The 14,543-nt window shown below is 36.5% G+C and overlaps 1 non-coding gene across 1 annotated transcript; it reads right to left on the reverse strand.

The window, feature by feature from the left end:
• Positions 1 to 3,652: 3,652 nt before the first annotated feature.
• On the reverse strand, positions 3,653 to 3,856 carry LOC120781867. Its single transcript, XR_005706165.1, has one exon. It is a non-coding gene; the product is annotated as a small nucleolar RNA U3 (small nucleolar RNA).
• Positions 3,857 to 14,543: the final 10,687 nt, after the last annotated feature.

Here is a 14,543-nt window from a genome sequence, read left to right on the forward strand (position 1 = left end):
ATCCGTATATATGTATGATGTTTTTTTCGCTTAGTTGTAACATTTTAGCAAAAACGTAGTTTAACATAACTCGCGAACCACTATTATCTATTTTTCCAATCCATTAGCAGTCCCTATGCGCGGATGAAGTTATACTTCTTAGTGATATTCCAAGAAATGCATATCATTTTGTATGAAAGAAAACTAGAAAACTTAAATTCACATTTTATAAATTTATTATGCACAATAAAGCAAAGTCTAAGTGAAGAAATTTTGCCTCGGAAAGTAGTTCTGTCTCTTCGTTGCGGAAGAGAATATGCAGCGTAATCATCTCTATTTTGTAATCCATCAACACGCGTTGAAGGCCCAGCAGTTACCGGTGAATTGACGATCGTTGATTCATCAGTAGTTATAGATGTCCCCGCAGACATTGATGGAACAGCAGACGGTGAATCTTTTTTACGCGCTCTCTGATATTCCGCAGCTGTTTTCCTCTTCCTCGATTGACTGCCAGCTATCATTTCCAATTTTTTCTTTTCCCGCTCTGCTTTCTTTCGTGCTCGGTATTCACGATAATATTGTGCCGTTTTCCCTCCTCTTGAAGCACGGGCTGCACTGTCTTTTCCCGCGGTAAAATCAATTTAAAATCAAAACATTAAATTTTTGCCAATCCAATTGATAATAGTTTCGAGAGCACAAGTTTAATGCACAAGGTGCATCTATTACGGACAATTAAAATATTCAAGAGAAACTTACCATCACATAACCCGGAATCCGCGTATTATCACGTGTCACTTATTTTATTGTTTATTTCAATCACTATTCATTGTGTACTAATACTACAAATAGTACGTCAATATTATATAGAACACGAATTAATTAGTAAATAAACATTGTCTACAGAAATGATCCTGTGAAGTCTTAACTTTTCAACGGCTAACGCAGCCAATCAACCAAAAATCACACAAAATAGTTTAGAATTCGCAGAAATTATCACTGTCACTTATTATATTGTTTATTGGTTATTTGAATCACTATTCACTGTGAAGTCTTAACTTTTCAACGGCTAACGCAGCCAATCAACCAAAAATCACACAAAATAGAGAAATTCACAGAAATGAAAGACAAACAAAAGAAAAAGAAGTATAACTTCAATAATGCACAAGCATACAAACATACATATGCGCACACATGTGAATAGTCACCTCGTCATCGCGGGTCGATTTGCAAAGAAAGTAAATGAAGACTGACCAGAGAACATAAAAGTATAGAAAAGGTGCAAATTGAATTCTGTATGACGGTTCGATTGCGCGGCTAACAGATCGGATAGAATAATAGTAGGGAATTCACCATATTCGCTGCTATTTAGCAGAATTGAGCCCGTTCTCTGGCAGAAATACATGTAAATTGACTAAATAAATGCGAGAATATATAAGCAGAAATGCTTTTAAGAAAATATACAAAGTAACACAGAGAATGTAAAAAAGCATTCTTTAAGTCACAAATGCATGCTTATATTGTATATAATACTATATATATATACATATATTGTATTATATGAACCATTGTCACATATGCGTGATTATTTTGTATCAAATGAATAATTTTTTCCGAAAAATGATAAAAATTTTAATTTTTTTTACAAAATCGGGAAATATTAGGAAACATTATTTTAATTTATTTTTTTTAATCTTTAAATAAATTAATATTTCAAATAAATTATATTTATTTCGACCATTGCAAAGCGAAGATGTGCCAAATGAACTTTATTCCTTAAAAGAAAATTGATGATCTTCATGAAACATGCATATTCGCATTATTTCGTTATCATTTCCGTATTTGTACCAATAGACACATGCATATGTACATTAGGGTGAGTCGATTACGGACTTTTTTCGATTCGGGATTTCTAATAAAATCTCGCTGGCTCACCTGTGCAAATAGAATTCTGAGAGTATACATTTCTACTGACAAACTAACAAAGGAAATAAAGATTTTGGTCAAGTACATACTTACAGTTTACTTACCTTTGTGGTTCTCAATTAGATTCAACAGTTCAATTAAAGATGGCTCGCGCCATCTCTATACTGCAATTCAAAGGTCGAGATACTTACCTGCTAAACTGCGCAAGGTTGTCGATTCATCCATTCAACAGAATGCTTTCTTTGCTCTTCCAGAAAACATTCTCCTTAGAATGATGACTGACGAAAGGATAGAAGTCAGAAAGTTGGCCCTTGACCGTCTTCTGGCAGCCAGAGAAGCAGAGTCTGACACTGTAAATGGAAGGGTTAGATGTAATAAAGTGCCAAAGCTGAATTTCAAAGCTAATAATTATTACGATATGATTAACTGGAAGACTATTACCTTGACTGTTCCATCAGTTCTTTGTTCAGTTTCTAACGAAGAACTCATAAAAGAGCTGTCGGGAGACACTGCAGAGGTATGAAAATTTAGAGAATTACCCCTCTCACACCGTGGCAGTCGAGAGAACCGTCAAACTGGTGACAGAGACATCTTCTAAAGTTATTGGCCCCCAATCTCGTGATCGTTTTATACGCTCTACACTGAAATCTAGGCAGCAAGTGCCAAAGTTTAGTACAAAATCTGATTTTATCAATAAATTTGACACAGATTCAGACTAAAACAAGCCTGACATATGGTTGGTTGGTTGGGTTGGGCTTGGGAGGAACCCGAAGAGCAGCCACCTCCACGCGGTGGGTTCTGGGTGACCAATACAGGTTAGCTGAGAGCTGCAACAATTTTCACCTTGCGCTCTGGCGCGCCGCCTTTTCGCTCGTATCTTGGGAACGGTTCGTCCTACGGCCATGATCACGTATACCATTTCGGTAGCAAATGACGTGACAAATAACTTTTGTTTTATACATTTTGCCATAAGATGCGTATTTCAGGCGCTTGGTAGACAATTTCACGATTTTAGGCGAATTTCCGAAATTTCAAGGCCGGAGTTAGGCTTGAAGATGCAATCCGATCTCAAAACAAAAAGTTGCATTGGAATCAGGAAGTACTAAGGCAACTTTTCCGCACTATTAGAAATCCCCGAATCGAAAAAAGTCCGGAATCGACCCACTCTAATGTACATATATTATTTCTTTGGCACATTTGTCTGTATGTTTACGAAAGCAAATGCGAGCCACTTACATATGTGCATACATTCATAATAGCAAGTGCCGCACGCATCTCCGTTGTCACGGTCAACCAATGGCCGAAACTGACGGTAGAAAATCCAAGCTGTGCCGAAAAAAAAAAAATAAATGAATGGCCGCCGATTGTCATCGCTTCCCTTGCCCCTGAGCATGAATACATATCGACGCAGATTTTTGTCATGGAAAAATATTTTAGACAAATATTATAAATCGGCAACTCCTATGTTGCCACCTTTCTCATTTCTTTCTTGAACAAACACCAGAAACTTGTTCAATTTCTGCTTGAATTACTCTGCGTTGGCCGTTGAAAAGTTAAGACTATACTTCTCAGGATCATTTCTTCGCAGAAATGAAACAGAAACGAAAGAAATAAAGTCACGTAAAATAGTTGAGAATTCGCAGAAATTAAAGACAAACAAATAAAAAAAATGCGCAAGCATACATAAGCGTACTGTACTTATTGACTGCATTATTTTTGTGTAAAACCTTGGAATTTATTCTTTAAAATCACCACTCAGAAGTCGTTTTATCCGTTGTAAGCGAGCGATTTTCGAAGAAACATCATTTCTAATATGCCACAAGGCAAAATTAGAAATGAAGTTCATAAACCACACGCTGTCAGATAAAACGATATACCTCGTCATCGCGGGTCGATTTCCAAAAAAATGTAAATGAAGACTAACTACAGAAATGATCCTGTGAAGTATAGTCTTAATTTTTCAAAGGCCAACGCAGAGTATTTCAAGCAAAAGCCTCACAAAATAGTTGAGAATTCGCAGACATGCAAGACAAACGAAAGAAAAAGAAGTATAACTTCAATAATACACAAGCATACAAACATACATTTGCGCAGCAGCAAGGAAAGAGGTAACAATCGGCGATCTATTGTATATTTCTTTCATGCATAACCAAACCATAATTAGGACAACGCAATACAAGTGTCAATGGTGGTGTTGGTGGTAAGCGCTTGAAAAGTTACGACGATTATGTAGGTTCGAATCCCAACAGAATTTATTTTTAAATGAATATGTCACCAACTAAAAATTGAAGCATTGTTCTACAAAAACAACAATAGCATAAGCATGGTAACATTGTGTTGTTGGTAGAAGTTGCGCATTTATGAATTTAACGCAACCTTTTCCGAACTCGTATAAGTAGTATAACTTCAAAAATTGACCCATTCGAACGCCAAACCCTTTGAAGGTTTTACCATACTGACCTAGTACCATCACCCTGACATGGAATTTCTCACCCCCCAGATTAGCTGTTGTACTGTGTTATGTGTGCATATACGACGTGTGTTCAAAAAGTATCGTGAAAGTTTTGCTGACAGTTTTCTTCGATTGCAGGGGCGTGGTGCATCATAACTTCTTGCTACAGGGAAGAACGGTCAATAAGGAATAATACCTGCAAGTTATGCGCAATTTGCGCGAAGCAATCCGCCAGAAACGCCCGGATTTGTGGAAGAACAAAAATTGGCTTTTGCACCACGATAACGCCCCTGCTAACACGTCGTTGCTTGTGCGCGACTTTTTGGCCAAAAACAACACACTAATGATGCCGCAGCCACAGTATTCCACAGATCTGGCCCCCTGTGACTTGTTCTTGTTCCCTAAACTGAAGAAGCCCATTAAAGGATGACGTTACGTTTCTCTTGACGAGATAAAGACGGCATCGAAGGAAGAGCTGAAGTAGATTCTTCGAAGATTGGAAAAACCGTTGGCATAAGTGCATAATATCTCATGGGGATTACTTTGAAAGGGACAAAATAGATATTCATGAATAAATCAATATTTTTTGAAAACCCACAAAATTCGCGATATACACCTCGTAAGCAAATATGACAGACCATACGCATAATGTTTGTAAATTTGTCTACAACATATGTATGTAATATGTACACTCAATGCTCCATGCGAAATCTCCGTTGACACGGACAACCAATGGCGAAGCTCACTTTTTGTCAGAGTCAATGTGGCGACAAAGCGTCATAACATTGTATTGTTGGTAGAAAATCCGAGCTGTGCGGAAAAAAATAAACGAACGGCCGCCGATTGTCACCGCTTCCCTTGCCGCTGTACAGCTTCGCCAACAAACCAGCGTAAATATGTATGTTTGTGTGTGGGCTTGCATACATATCGACGCCGATTTTTGCAAGCCGCGTAACAATATGTTTTACATTCCTTGACAAATACAGTCAATCCCGGTTATGTGCCACAATCAAAGATACAGATTTTTGTGGTTTGTTAAAAATAAAAATATAATATGGCACATAAGCGAGTGTGGATACTTAAATGAGTGGTACTTAAAACAATAATTTCTATGTATTTCAAAAAACAAACCGTGATATGCAGCAAGATATTGGCAGTTAAGAGGGATGATTTTCATTTAAGCGGAGTACTACTTAACCGGGAATCACTGAAAACATAAATCAGAGGAATATTGAATATTTTCTTTGATACATTTCTTGACTTGAAAATCGACAAATAACTATGTTGCGAGTTTGCTTGTTGGAAGTGCGCTTGCGTTCATGAATGAAATTGTTTTTGCTGAAAGATTTACTACATTCGGCTGCCATATTGACTTGTGATGCCGCTGATGCTATTTCAGACATTTGTTGTTTTTGTAGAACAATATTTGTAATTTTTGCGGGTGACATACATATCTACATGTGAACACATACAAGTATGTAGGTTTGTGTATGCGTTACTTGTGTACCAATGTCATATGCACATATTTATGTATGTACATATGTACATATTAGCAGCGCGAGTTAACAATGTAAAGATTTTCTATTTTATTTTTACATTTTTATTAACAAACCGTCTTCTTCACTTCTCCCTCTTCTTACAACTGTACTTATAATAGACTTAAGACTACTTATATAGTTGTGGTTTGCTGATAGGGATGTACTGCTGCATTCTTGATAAGGATGTTTCTATTGTTTTCCTGATAAAGATGTTTTTACTATTTTTCTGATAAAGATTAGCCGATGTGCCGATGTGGTTCGTCTAACCAATAGTGATGTTTGTTGTGGTGATAAGCATGTTTAACTATTGTTATTTGATATTTGTATATATTCGTCTGTTTAGTTGATAAGAATTTTGGGTGAGCGATGTGTTCCTTAACTCTCCCCTGTGTTGAAAATGAAATGTCCTCATTTCAAGACGTCTGGGTAATTCGCTGAAATTCGATGTTGTATGTTTGTTCGAAGTTTTTGCGGCGTTTTGTTTTCTCGCGTAATTGTTGGCATGCGTAATATTATGCATATGTATATAATTAAAATTAGAATTATGATTATTAAGATACAATGCAGAGTAAATCTTATTGGATGTTCTTCTATTGGTATTAAAAACTTATACATTTGTTGAATATTATTAAATTTATAATTAGAATTGGAATTTAAAATATTCAATATTTCTACTTGGTCATTTTGATGAGCGTGTATTATATCTTTTATTTCTTGCTCGTGATTTATATAAGTCTTATTGTCTATGATGGTATTATGATTATATTGAATTAAATGTGGACCATTTATTTTTCATCCATTCCATATATGTTCGTTATCCATTATTATATTCCGTGATCCAAGATTTGTATTGAAGTATTATTTTCTTGAATTACATTACATAGAGCCTTTTGTTTAGTTAATAATCGGAGAGTACAATTGTCTTTCGGCTCTTCTTTGCAACTATTTGTTCCTATATAATTTTTACAATTTGATATGTTAGTAAATTCGTTATTGCATTTTGCAACTCTTTTCTTAAGTTCATATTTTCCGTGTTTGAAAGCTAATGGTGTTAAATTATCATCGGCTAGTGATTGTGGATCTATTGTTTCTAAAATCTTTTCGAATCGAGAATTAATTTGTTGTTGTTGGTTATTATTCTCAATGAGTTGATTGAGTCCTGTCTTTATCTCTATTAGATCATCGTGATCTGGTGTTCCTGTTATAAATTTTAAAACTGAACCTAAAAAATTAATGGCACGTTTTGCACGATGTGCAGATGGTAGCAGTTGAGCTTTAAGAGTTTCTATTTTTCTTGAAAGTATGTTATCTACATGGTATTCCTTCGAATTATATTGGTTTTTCCTTAAGGTCTCGTTGGGTGCTAATATTTTAGATATGTTCGTTATGTGGTAAAGATAAGCAGAGTTATTGTAAGTGTATACTGCATCTGTTTCAGTAAGTACATATTTTTTGTTCATGAGATCTGTAATTTTATCGGAATTTCCGAATGAAATTACACAAGAAAATATTATTAGTCCTATGTTTGCGGGTTGCATTGTGTGCTTTGTTTACAATTGCTGTCTTTATGTATGACTTACCCCCTCTCTGTTAAGATCTTGTCGCCACGGTCTTTTTTTACCTTGTGTTTGTTGTATTTCGCAGCAGTTTTGTTACGGCGGTCTGTTCGACTGTATATTATATCGCCTGGTTGTATGTTATAATTTGCCTTTTTTTATTATGATATTGATGTAGTTTATATTGTTTTACTTCAAGTGTATTTTTGATGTCGGGATATTTTTCACAATTAAAAAAAACTTCTTCAGGTTTGTATCCTGTAGAGGAGTGTATTGTTCGATTATATTGGCGAACAGCGTTAAATATTTCTTCTCCCGGCGCGGTACTATTTTGGGCGGCTAAACTCTAACAGAGCTCGATGTTGAGTGATGCACTGGTGTTATTACGTGTGTAATATGTAGTCGGTTGTATACGCATCTTGCAGTGTTTGCGTTAAATACACTTTCGTTATGAAAGTGTAAACACAATGGCTACGACAGACTGCAAACTACATCTGTCAAATATTAAAATACACACGTTCTTATGGGCAGTGTTATTTTGACAGCTGCACGACTACACGACTGCAGGCCGACAGTTGTCGTTCTCGCTAACTTCAATATCCTCCTATTTTTGCCAACGACAGTACGACGACAGTAGAGTTGACAGTAGAATGGAAGATAGAAAGAGGAGGTAGAGTGGTGATGCCACTAATATGTAAAATGTAAAATTATTCACAGCTCTAACAAACTTGATGTTATTTTACAAATAAAAGCATAAAATAGCTATATTATAGCTCTATTATACCATTTGTAATAACAAGTGATAATTTAAAGCAAAAATATTTACCTATATACTTATTTTTTGCATAAAAAATTTCACTTTGAACAAAATATTAAAATTTCATTGAAGTGAAAGGTATTAGTATGGCCACAACGAAATTGTGTACATGCAAAATGGACAACTGCGTTGTTTTGTGTACATGCCGGCCATTGTGTTGTTGTTGCTTCTCAAAATGTACATGTAGTAAGATGAACAACGACGTTTTCAGTTCACTGTCGTGCCGCTGCAGTCTGTCGTAGCCATTGTGTTTACACTTTCAGTCATGAGATATTTGGCGTTCGGGTACACTTGTGTTAGTACTTCTTCTATGTATTCATGACAGTTTATCTTTGTGTCTAGTTATACTCTCGCAACAATGTTGCTAACGAGAGTATTATAGTTTTGTTCACATAACGGTTGTTTGTAAGTCCTAAAACTAAAAGAGTCAGATATAGGGTTATATATACCAAAGTGATCAGGGCGACGAGTAGAGTCGAAATCCGGATGTCTGTCTGTCCGTCCGTCTGTCCGTCCGTCCGTCCGTCTGTCCGTCCGTCCGTGCAAGCTGTAACTTGAGTAAAAATTGAGATATCATGATGAAACTTGGTGCACGTATTCCTTGGCTCCATAAGAAGGTTAAGTTCGAAGATGGGCAAAATCGGCCCACTGCCACGCCCACAAAATGGCGGAAACCGAAAACCTATAAAGTGTCATAACTAAGCCATAAATAAAGATATTAAAGTGAAATTTGGCACAAAGGATCGCATTAGGGAGGGGCATATTTGGACGCAGTTTTTTTGGAAAAGTGGGCGTGGCCCCGCCCCCTACTAAGTTTTTTGTACATATCTCGGAAACTACTATAGCTATGTCAACCAAAGTCTACAGAGTCGTTTCCTTCAGGCATTGCCATGTACAGTTCAAAAATGGAAGAAATCGGATAATAACCACGCCCACCTCCCATACAAAGGTTATGTTCAAAATCACTAAAAGTGCGATAACCGACTAACAAAAAACGTCAGAAACACTAAATTTTACGGAAGAAGTGGCAGAAAGAAGCTGCACCCAGGCTTTTTTTAAAAATTGAAAATGGGCGTGGCGCCGCCCACTTATGGACCAAGAACCATATCTCAGGAGCTACTGGACCGATTTCAATGAAATTCGGTATATAATATTTTCTTAACACCCTGATGACATGTACGAAATATGGGTGAAATCGGTTCGCAACCACGCCTTCTTCCAATATAAAGCTATTTTGAATTCCATCTGATGCCTTCTCTGTATAATACGAGTATAAACATTAGGAACCAATGGTGATAGCGGAATAAAACTTTACAAAAATACGGTATTTGAAAAATATGTAAATGACGTATTATGAAATCTCGATTATCACTTTACCATGCGAGAGTATAAAATGTTCGGTGACACCTGAACTTAGCCCTTCCTTACTTGTTTTCGTAAGAAACAATATTTAGAGTACCTATCTATAGAGCTAAGATACTGCGTGTTATTGAAATGGAATATGTCCATTTGAATGTACTCTCCTGTTTGTGTTGGAATTGGTGTTTTTCCTATAGGTTGTCTATTTGGTTGTCGTTCGTACTTATGTTGTAGACATATCTCGCAGTCTATTGTTTCTTTTTTACACATTTCTTTAATGTTAGGCCAGAAATGAGTTAATAGTATTTCCTGTGTATTATTTTTGTAATTTCTATAGGCACGTTTGTGTACTTGAGTAATTATTTCAATTTGCTCGTTTCTAGAAGTGACATCAATAAGCTGATTTTGAGCTAATACAAAAGTATAGTTTGGGAAAGCCGCGACGATTTGATTTTTTAAATGGAAAATTATTTCGTCATCTATTTTCAATGCATTAGTAATATTTAGCGTTATTGTGTCTTTTAGTTTAGTTAATAAATCTGCTGTGTCTTTGAAATATATTGTATGTCTACGTTGACAAGGAAATATTGTTTGGGTGATTATTTCATTTCTTTCATTATCTTGCGATAGTATTATTTGATTTTTAAATGAATTAAGAGGTTGTTTAACTTTTTTAACAATATCGTTTGATGAACTTTTTTGTGAATGGTCTGAACAACTTGTGTTAGTATTAATTTGTTGCCTGGAAAGAGCATCGGCTACGACATTTTGGTGTCCTGGTTTGTAAACTAATTTTGCACCATATTCTTCAATCAAATTTTTCCACCTTTTTAATTTTGAGTTGGGATTTCTTTCGGAAATAGAAAAAATTAATGATTGATGGTCTGTATAAATGGCAATGTTTGCTATACCGTACAAATAGTTTCTGAGTTTTTGTAGGGACCATACTATTGCTAATAGTTCCTTTTCATTGGTGCTATAGTTTTGTTCCGTTGAATTCAATGTACGTGAGATGAATGCAATCGGCTGACGGTTTTGTGATAAAACTGCTCTAATAGCAAAATTACTTGCATCTGTTGTTAGACTAAATGGTTTGGAGAAATCTGGTTGGAAAAGTTCAACCTGTTCTTGCAATGCGTTTTTTATTTTATTTAAAGCTTCAATTGCAGCATCATCCAGATTTATGAGTACTTTAGTGCTTTGATTATTTTTACCATTCCTAACTCTCCTCTTAAATGAATTGTTAGTGGCTTCGTGAGTTTGGCAAAATCTTTCACAAAATTCCTGTAATAACTGGCAAGTACTAGGAAAGTTCTTAGTTCTTTTAAATTTTTTGGTTGAGGGTAGTTTTTTATAGTGTCGATTTTCTTAGGATCAACTGTTATTTTGTTATGTTTTATGATATGCCCAAGGTATTCGACTGAATCTTGAAAAAAGGTTGACTTTTCGTCAGAAATCTTCATGTTTGCATTATGTACTGCGTTAATTATTATTTTAATGTGTTCCATATGTTCTTCTGGTGTGGAAGAATATATTAATGCGTCATCAATATAGACATAATCAAATTTACCGATGTATTCTCTAAGAATGTCGTCGACGCATCGTTGAAATGTGGATGGAGCATTCTTTAGACCGAATGGCATCCTAATAAATTCATACTTTGCACCGTTGACAGAAAATGCTGTCTTTTTTCGATCAGATTGTTTAATTAAGATTTGGTGAAACCCAGATTCCAAATCAATTGTGGAAAAATTTCTTGCTTTTCCCAAATTTTGTATTGTCATATTAATGTCTGGTATAGGATATCTGTCAGTAATCGTATAAACGTTAATTTTTTGGAAGTCAACAACCATTCGTTTCTTGGGTCTACCTTGGTCATCGGTGCCCTTTTTTGGAACAGTCCATATAGGTGAGTTATATGGGCTTTTGCTTGGTTGAATTATACCGTCATTTAACAGTTTCTCAATCTCTTTCCTGACAAAGTCGTGATCAGCCATAGGATATGGATATTGTTTTGTCCATATCGGATCTTCTGATTCTGTCCTAATTGATGCTTGAGTGGTGGTTGTGAAGGGAAATGTTTCACTAATACAATTATTTCTTTTCATGAGTTTGTCTACCTGATCTTTGAATTGTTCATTATTAATAGTATAGTTAATTGTTTGTTCATTTTTTGAAAGTATCTCTTTTTGGGGGAATGTTGGGCCACGTTTTGATTTCGGTTAAAAAGTCACATAAAAGTAAATTTTTGTGAAAATTCCAAAGCATGGATTTGTAGTGCGAGTCGTAACCTTCCTTTTGATAACATTGGTTTGATAAAATTCTACAAAAATTTAAAAGTTATAGCCATTGGCGCAAAAAACCTGATTTTGCGATTTTGAAAAAGGTGGGGAATGTCGGTCCAGTCGTAAATCGATTAAAACATGATTGTTACCGATGAAAAACGTTTATTTATCAATGGAAATGAAAGAGAGATTCATAAATAATAAGAAAAATAGAAATTGACGAAAAAAATTATTCCGACTCGCAGTGGATGCAGGTGTAAGTGTTCGGGTTCGGTCCGGCACATTTCAAGTGAACCCCTCGATCACAAACGATGCAACGGGCCGTGTTTTGACGATTCTCGTGCTTCGGCATCTTTTTCTTGCAAATCGTGCAAATTCGATGTCGGTTTCGGTCGGAGACGGGCTTCTCTTCCGTGGCGTCTTCGATTTGCCACGGCCTTTTTGCTTCTTGGCTGCTGGTTCATCGGCTGCCTTCGTCAATTTTTGCCGAAAGTGAAACCAATGTTGGACTTTTTCCATGCATCATGCTTCACGGTCATCATGCCTTTAAATGGTGCAAATACCGCAACACCTAGCGGCTGCATTTTGTGCGTGCATTTCGGCGGAAAAGACAGCAACGTGATGATCCAACGCCAAATCTATCGCCTCGATCGATAAATGCGAACCGTGGTTGTCCAGCAGCAACATGGTTGGCGAATCGGCATTAGCACCGGTGTGCTTGATGAAATGACGCATGCATTGAGGGAATACGTCAGAGTTCATGTAACCAGAACCGTTCGCAACACCAACAGGGCCATGACTCGCATGAGTCATAAAAATCTCTTTCATGTTGACAAAGCCAAAGACACATTGGTGCCTTTTCGGCAGATGTTGATGAGCCGACCTGCTTTTCTCCTTTGCGCGCGATGGTTTTGACAGGTCTGGTTGGCACGGTCGGGCACCCGGTTTCATCCATGTTCCATATTCGGTGAGGTTCAAACGGCGTCTTACCGAGAACGGATGAAAGGTTGTCAAAAAATGCATCGACATTCTCTTTGTTGAATCGCTTCGCACGGCTCTGGCTTACTTGCTCTGGTGTTCGCAGTGACAAATTTTTGTGGCGTTTCATGAACTCCAACTGCCAATCCCTTCTCGCCTGTTGATTGTCGTTCCATGAATCCGGATACGACGCGCCAACTTTCTGAGCAAATTCATACGCGAGCTTACGAAGATCCATCAAACTGATTCCATAGTTGATGTCGCTGGCCTGGAGATTGTAGCTTATCAGCGCCTTCTCTTGTTCGATGTTGAAGATCTGAAATAAAAAAAAAAAAGTATTTATTATTCGATGAAAGAAAAAGAAAGAAACCAGCAGAACTCACTGTTTTTGTGCCCATCGTCGTGCTTTCAGCCAGCAAATTCTTCATTACATCGGCATTGGCAGTAGTAACGTCGATGCTCGCACCATCAAATGCTGCAATATAACGCATCAGGTTGGTCCTCGGAATTTTGTGTGCCGTCGCAGATTGTCGAACGCTGTTGTGATGTATTTTCTCCGACTTGATCGCCTCCAAAATGTTGTCGAAATCAACAATTTTCTCTTGTTTGGGATAGTACCGCGGCATAATGACTAAAAAAATTTTTCGGAGCACGAAACTATCAGGAAATGTTGAAAAACTATTGTGTTGTTGAAATTCTGCACGAAAAATCACTTATACACGTCAAATATATGAAGTTAGCATGTCAAATGTAAAAAACTATGTGGCCCGACATTCCCCAAACGCTCATATTTGCAAAATGGCGGTGGATAATGAACACAATGTAAATTCGTGCAAAATTTCTTTTGTGTGTCGAAGGCTAAAGGCTCAACTAATGTTATAAACATATTTACCTGGATGAATTTATTGGAAAATGTGAAAAAAATCAACTGTACACAGAGTTGAAAAAAAAACTTTCGGAGTGTCGAATTTATTTTTGTTGTCGCAGAGAGGTTATAACACGTGTTCACAGCTCGAGTGCTATATAGAAACTGAGCTTAGTATGAGACGAGCCGATGACAGTTGGTTGCAGCTGTCAACCTATACTAGGGAAAAAAATATCGCGCTGGCCCGGGATTCCCCCCGGACATTCCTCACCTTCCCCTACTTTAGGCTATAATTGAATAAATTTATTTCTGCTTTCATTTGACGTAATCCTTGTTCCCCAAGAATCATGTCGAATTTGTTAAGCTCATTCATTTCAAAAAAGGTTAAATGATGGCCGTACATCGTGATTACTTTTTTAGAGTCTATGACGGAATAACCGTGCAATGTTTTAGTTTTAAATGGTTTAACTTTAATTGATTTCCCTATGTTACAAATTTTATTTATATAATTGTTTGTTGATCTACTAATAAGTTAACGAGCGTGCCTGTTAGACCACATTTTGTTTGAATGCAGGGCAGCCCGTTTATTCGTCTAAAAAAGTGCTCCCTGATTCGTATTGTTCTTCATATTTCGAGTAGTCTACAGATTCTAAATCTTCTTCTCTTTTGGTTTGATTTATTTTGTGTGTTGCATTTCCATTGCTAAATTCCTTATTTCCTTTGTTCACATTATGTCTATTATTATAGCTACGATTTACTACGTTATTCCTTGTTGTACTTACAAATCGTCT

This window comes from Bactrocera tryoni, unplaced genomic scaffold, assembly GCF_016617805.1.
Source record: "Bactrocera tryoni isolate S06 unplaced genomic scaffold, CSIRO_BtryS06_freeze2 scaffold_7, whole genome shotgun sequence".
NCBI lineage: Eukaryota > Metazoa > Arthropoda > Insecta > Diptera > Tephritidae > Bactrocera > Bactrocera tryoni.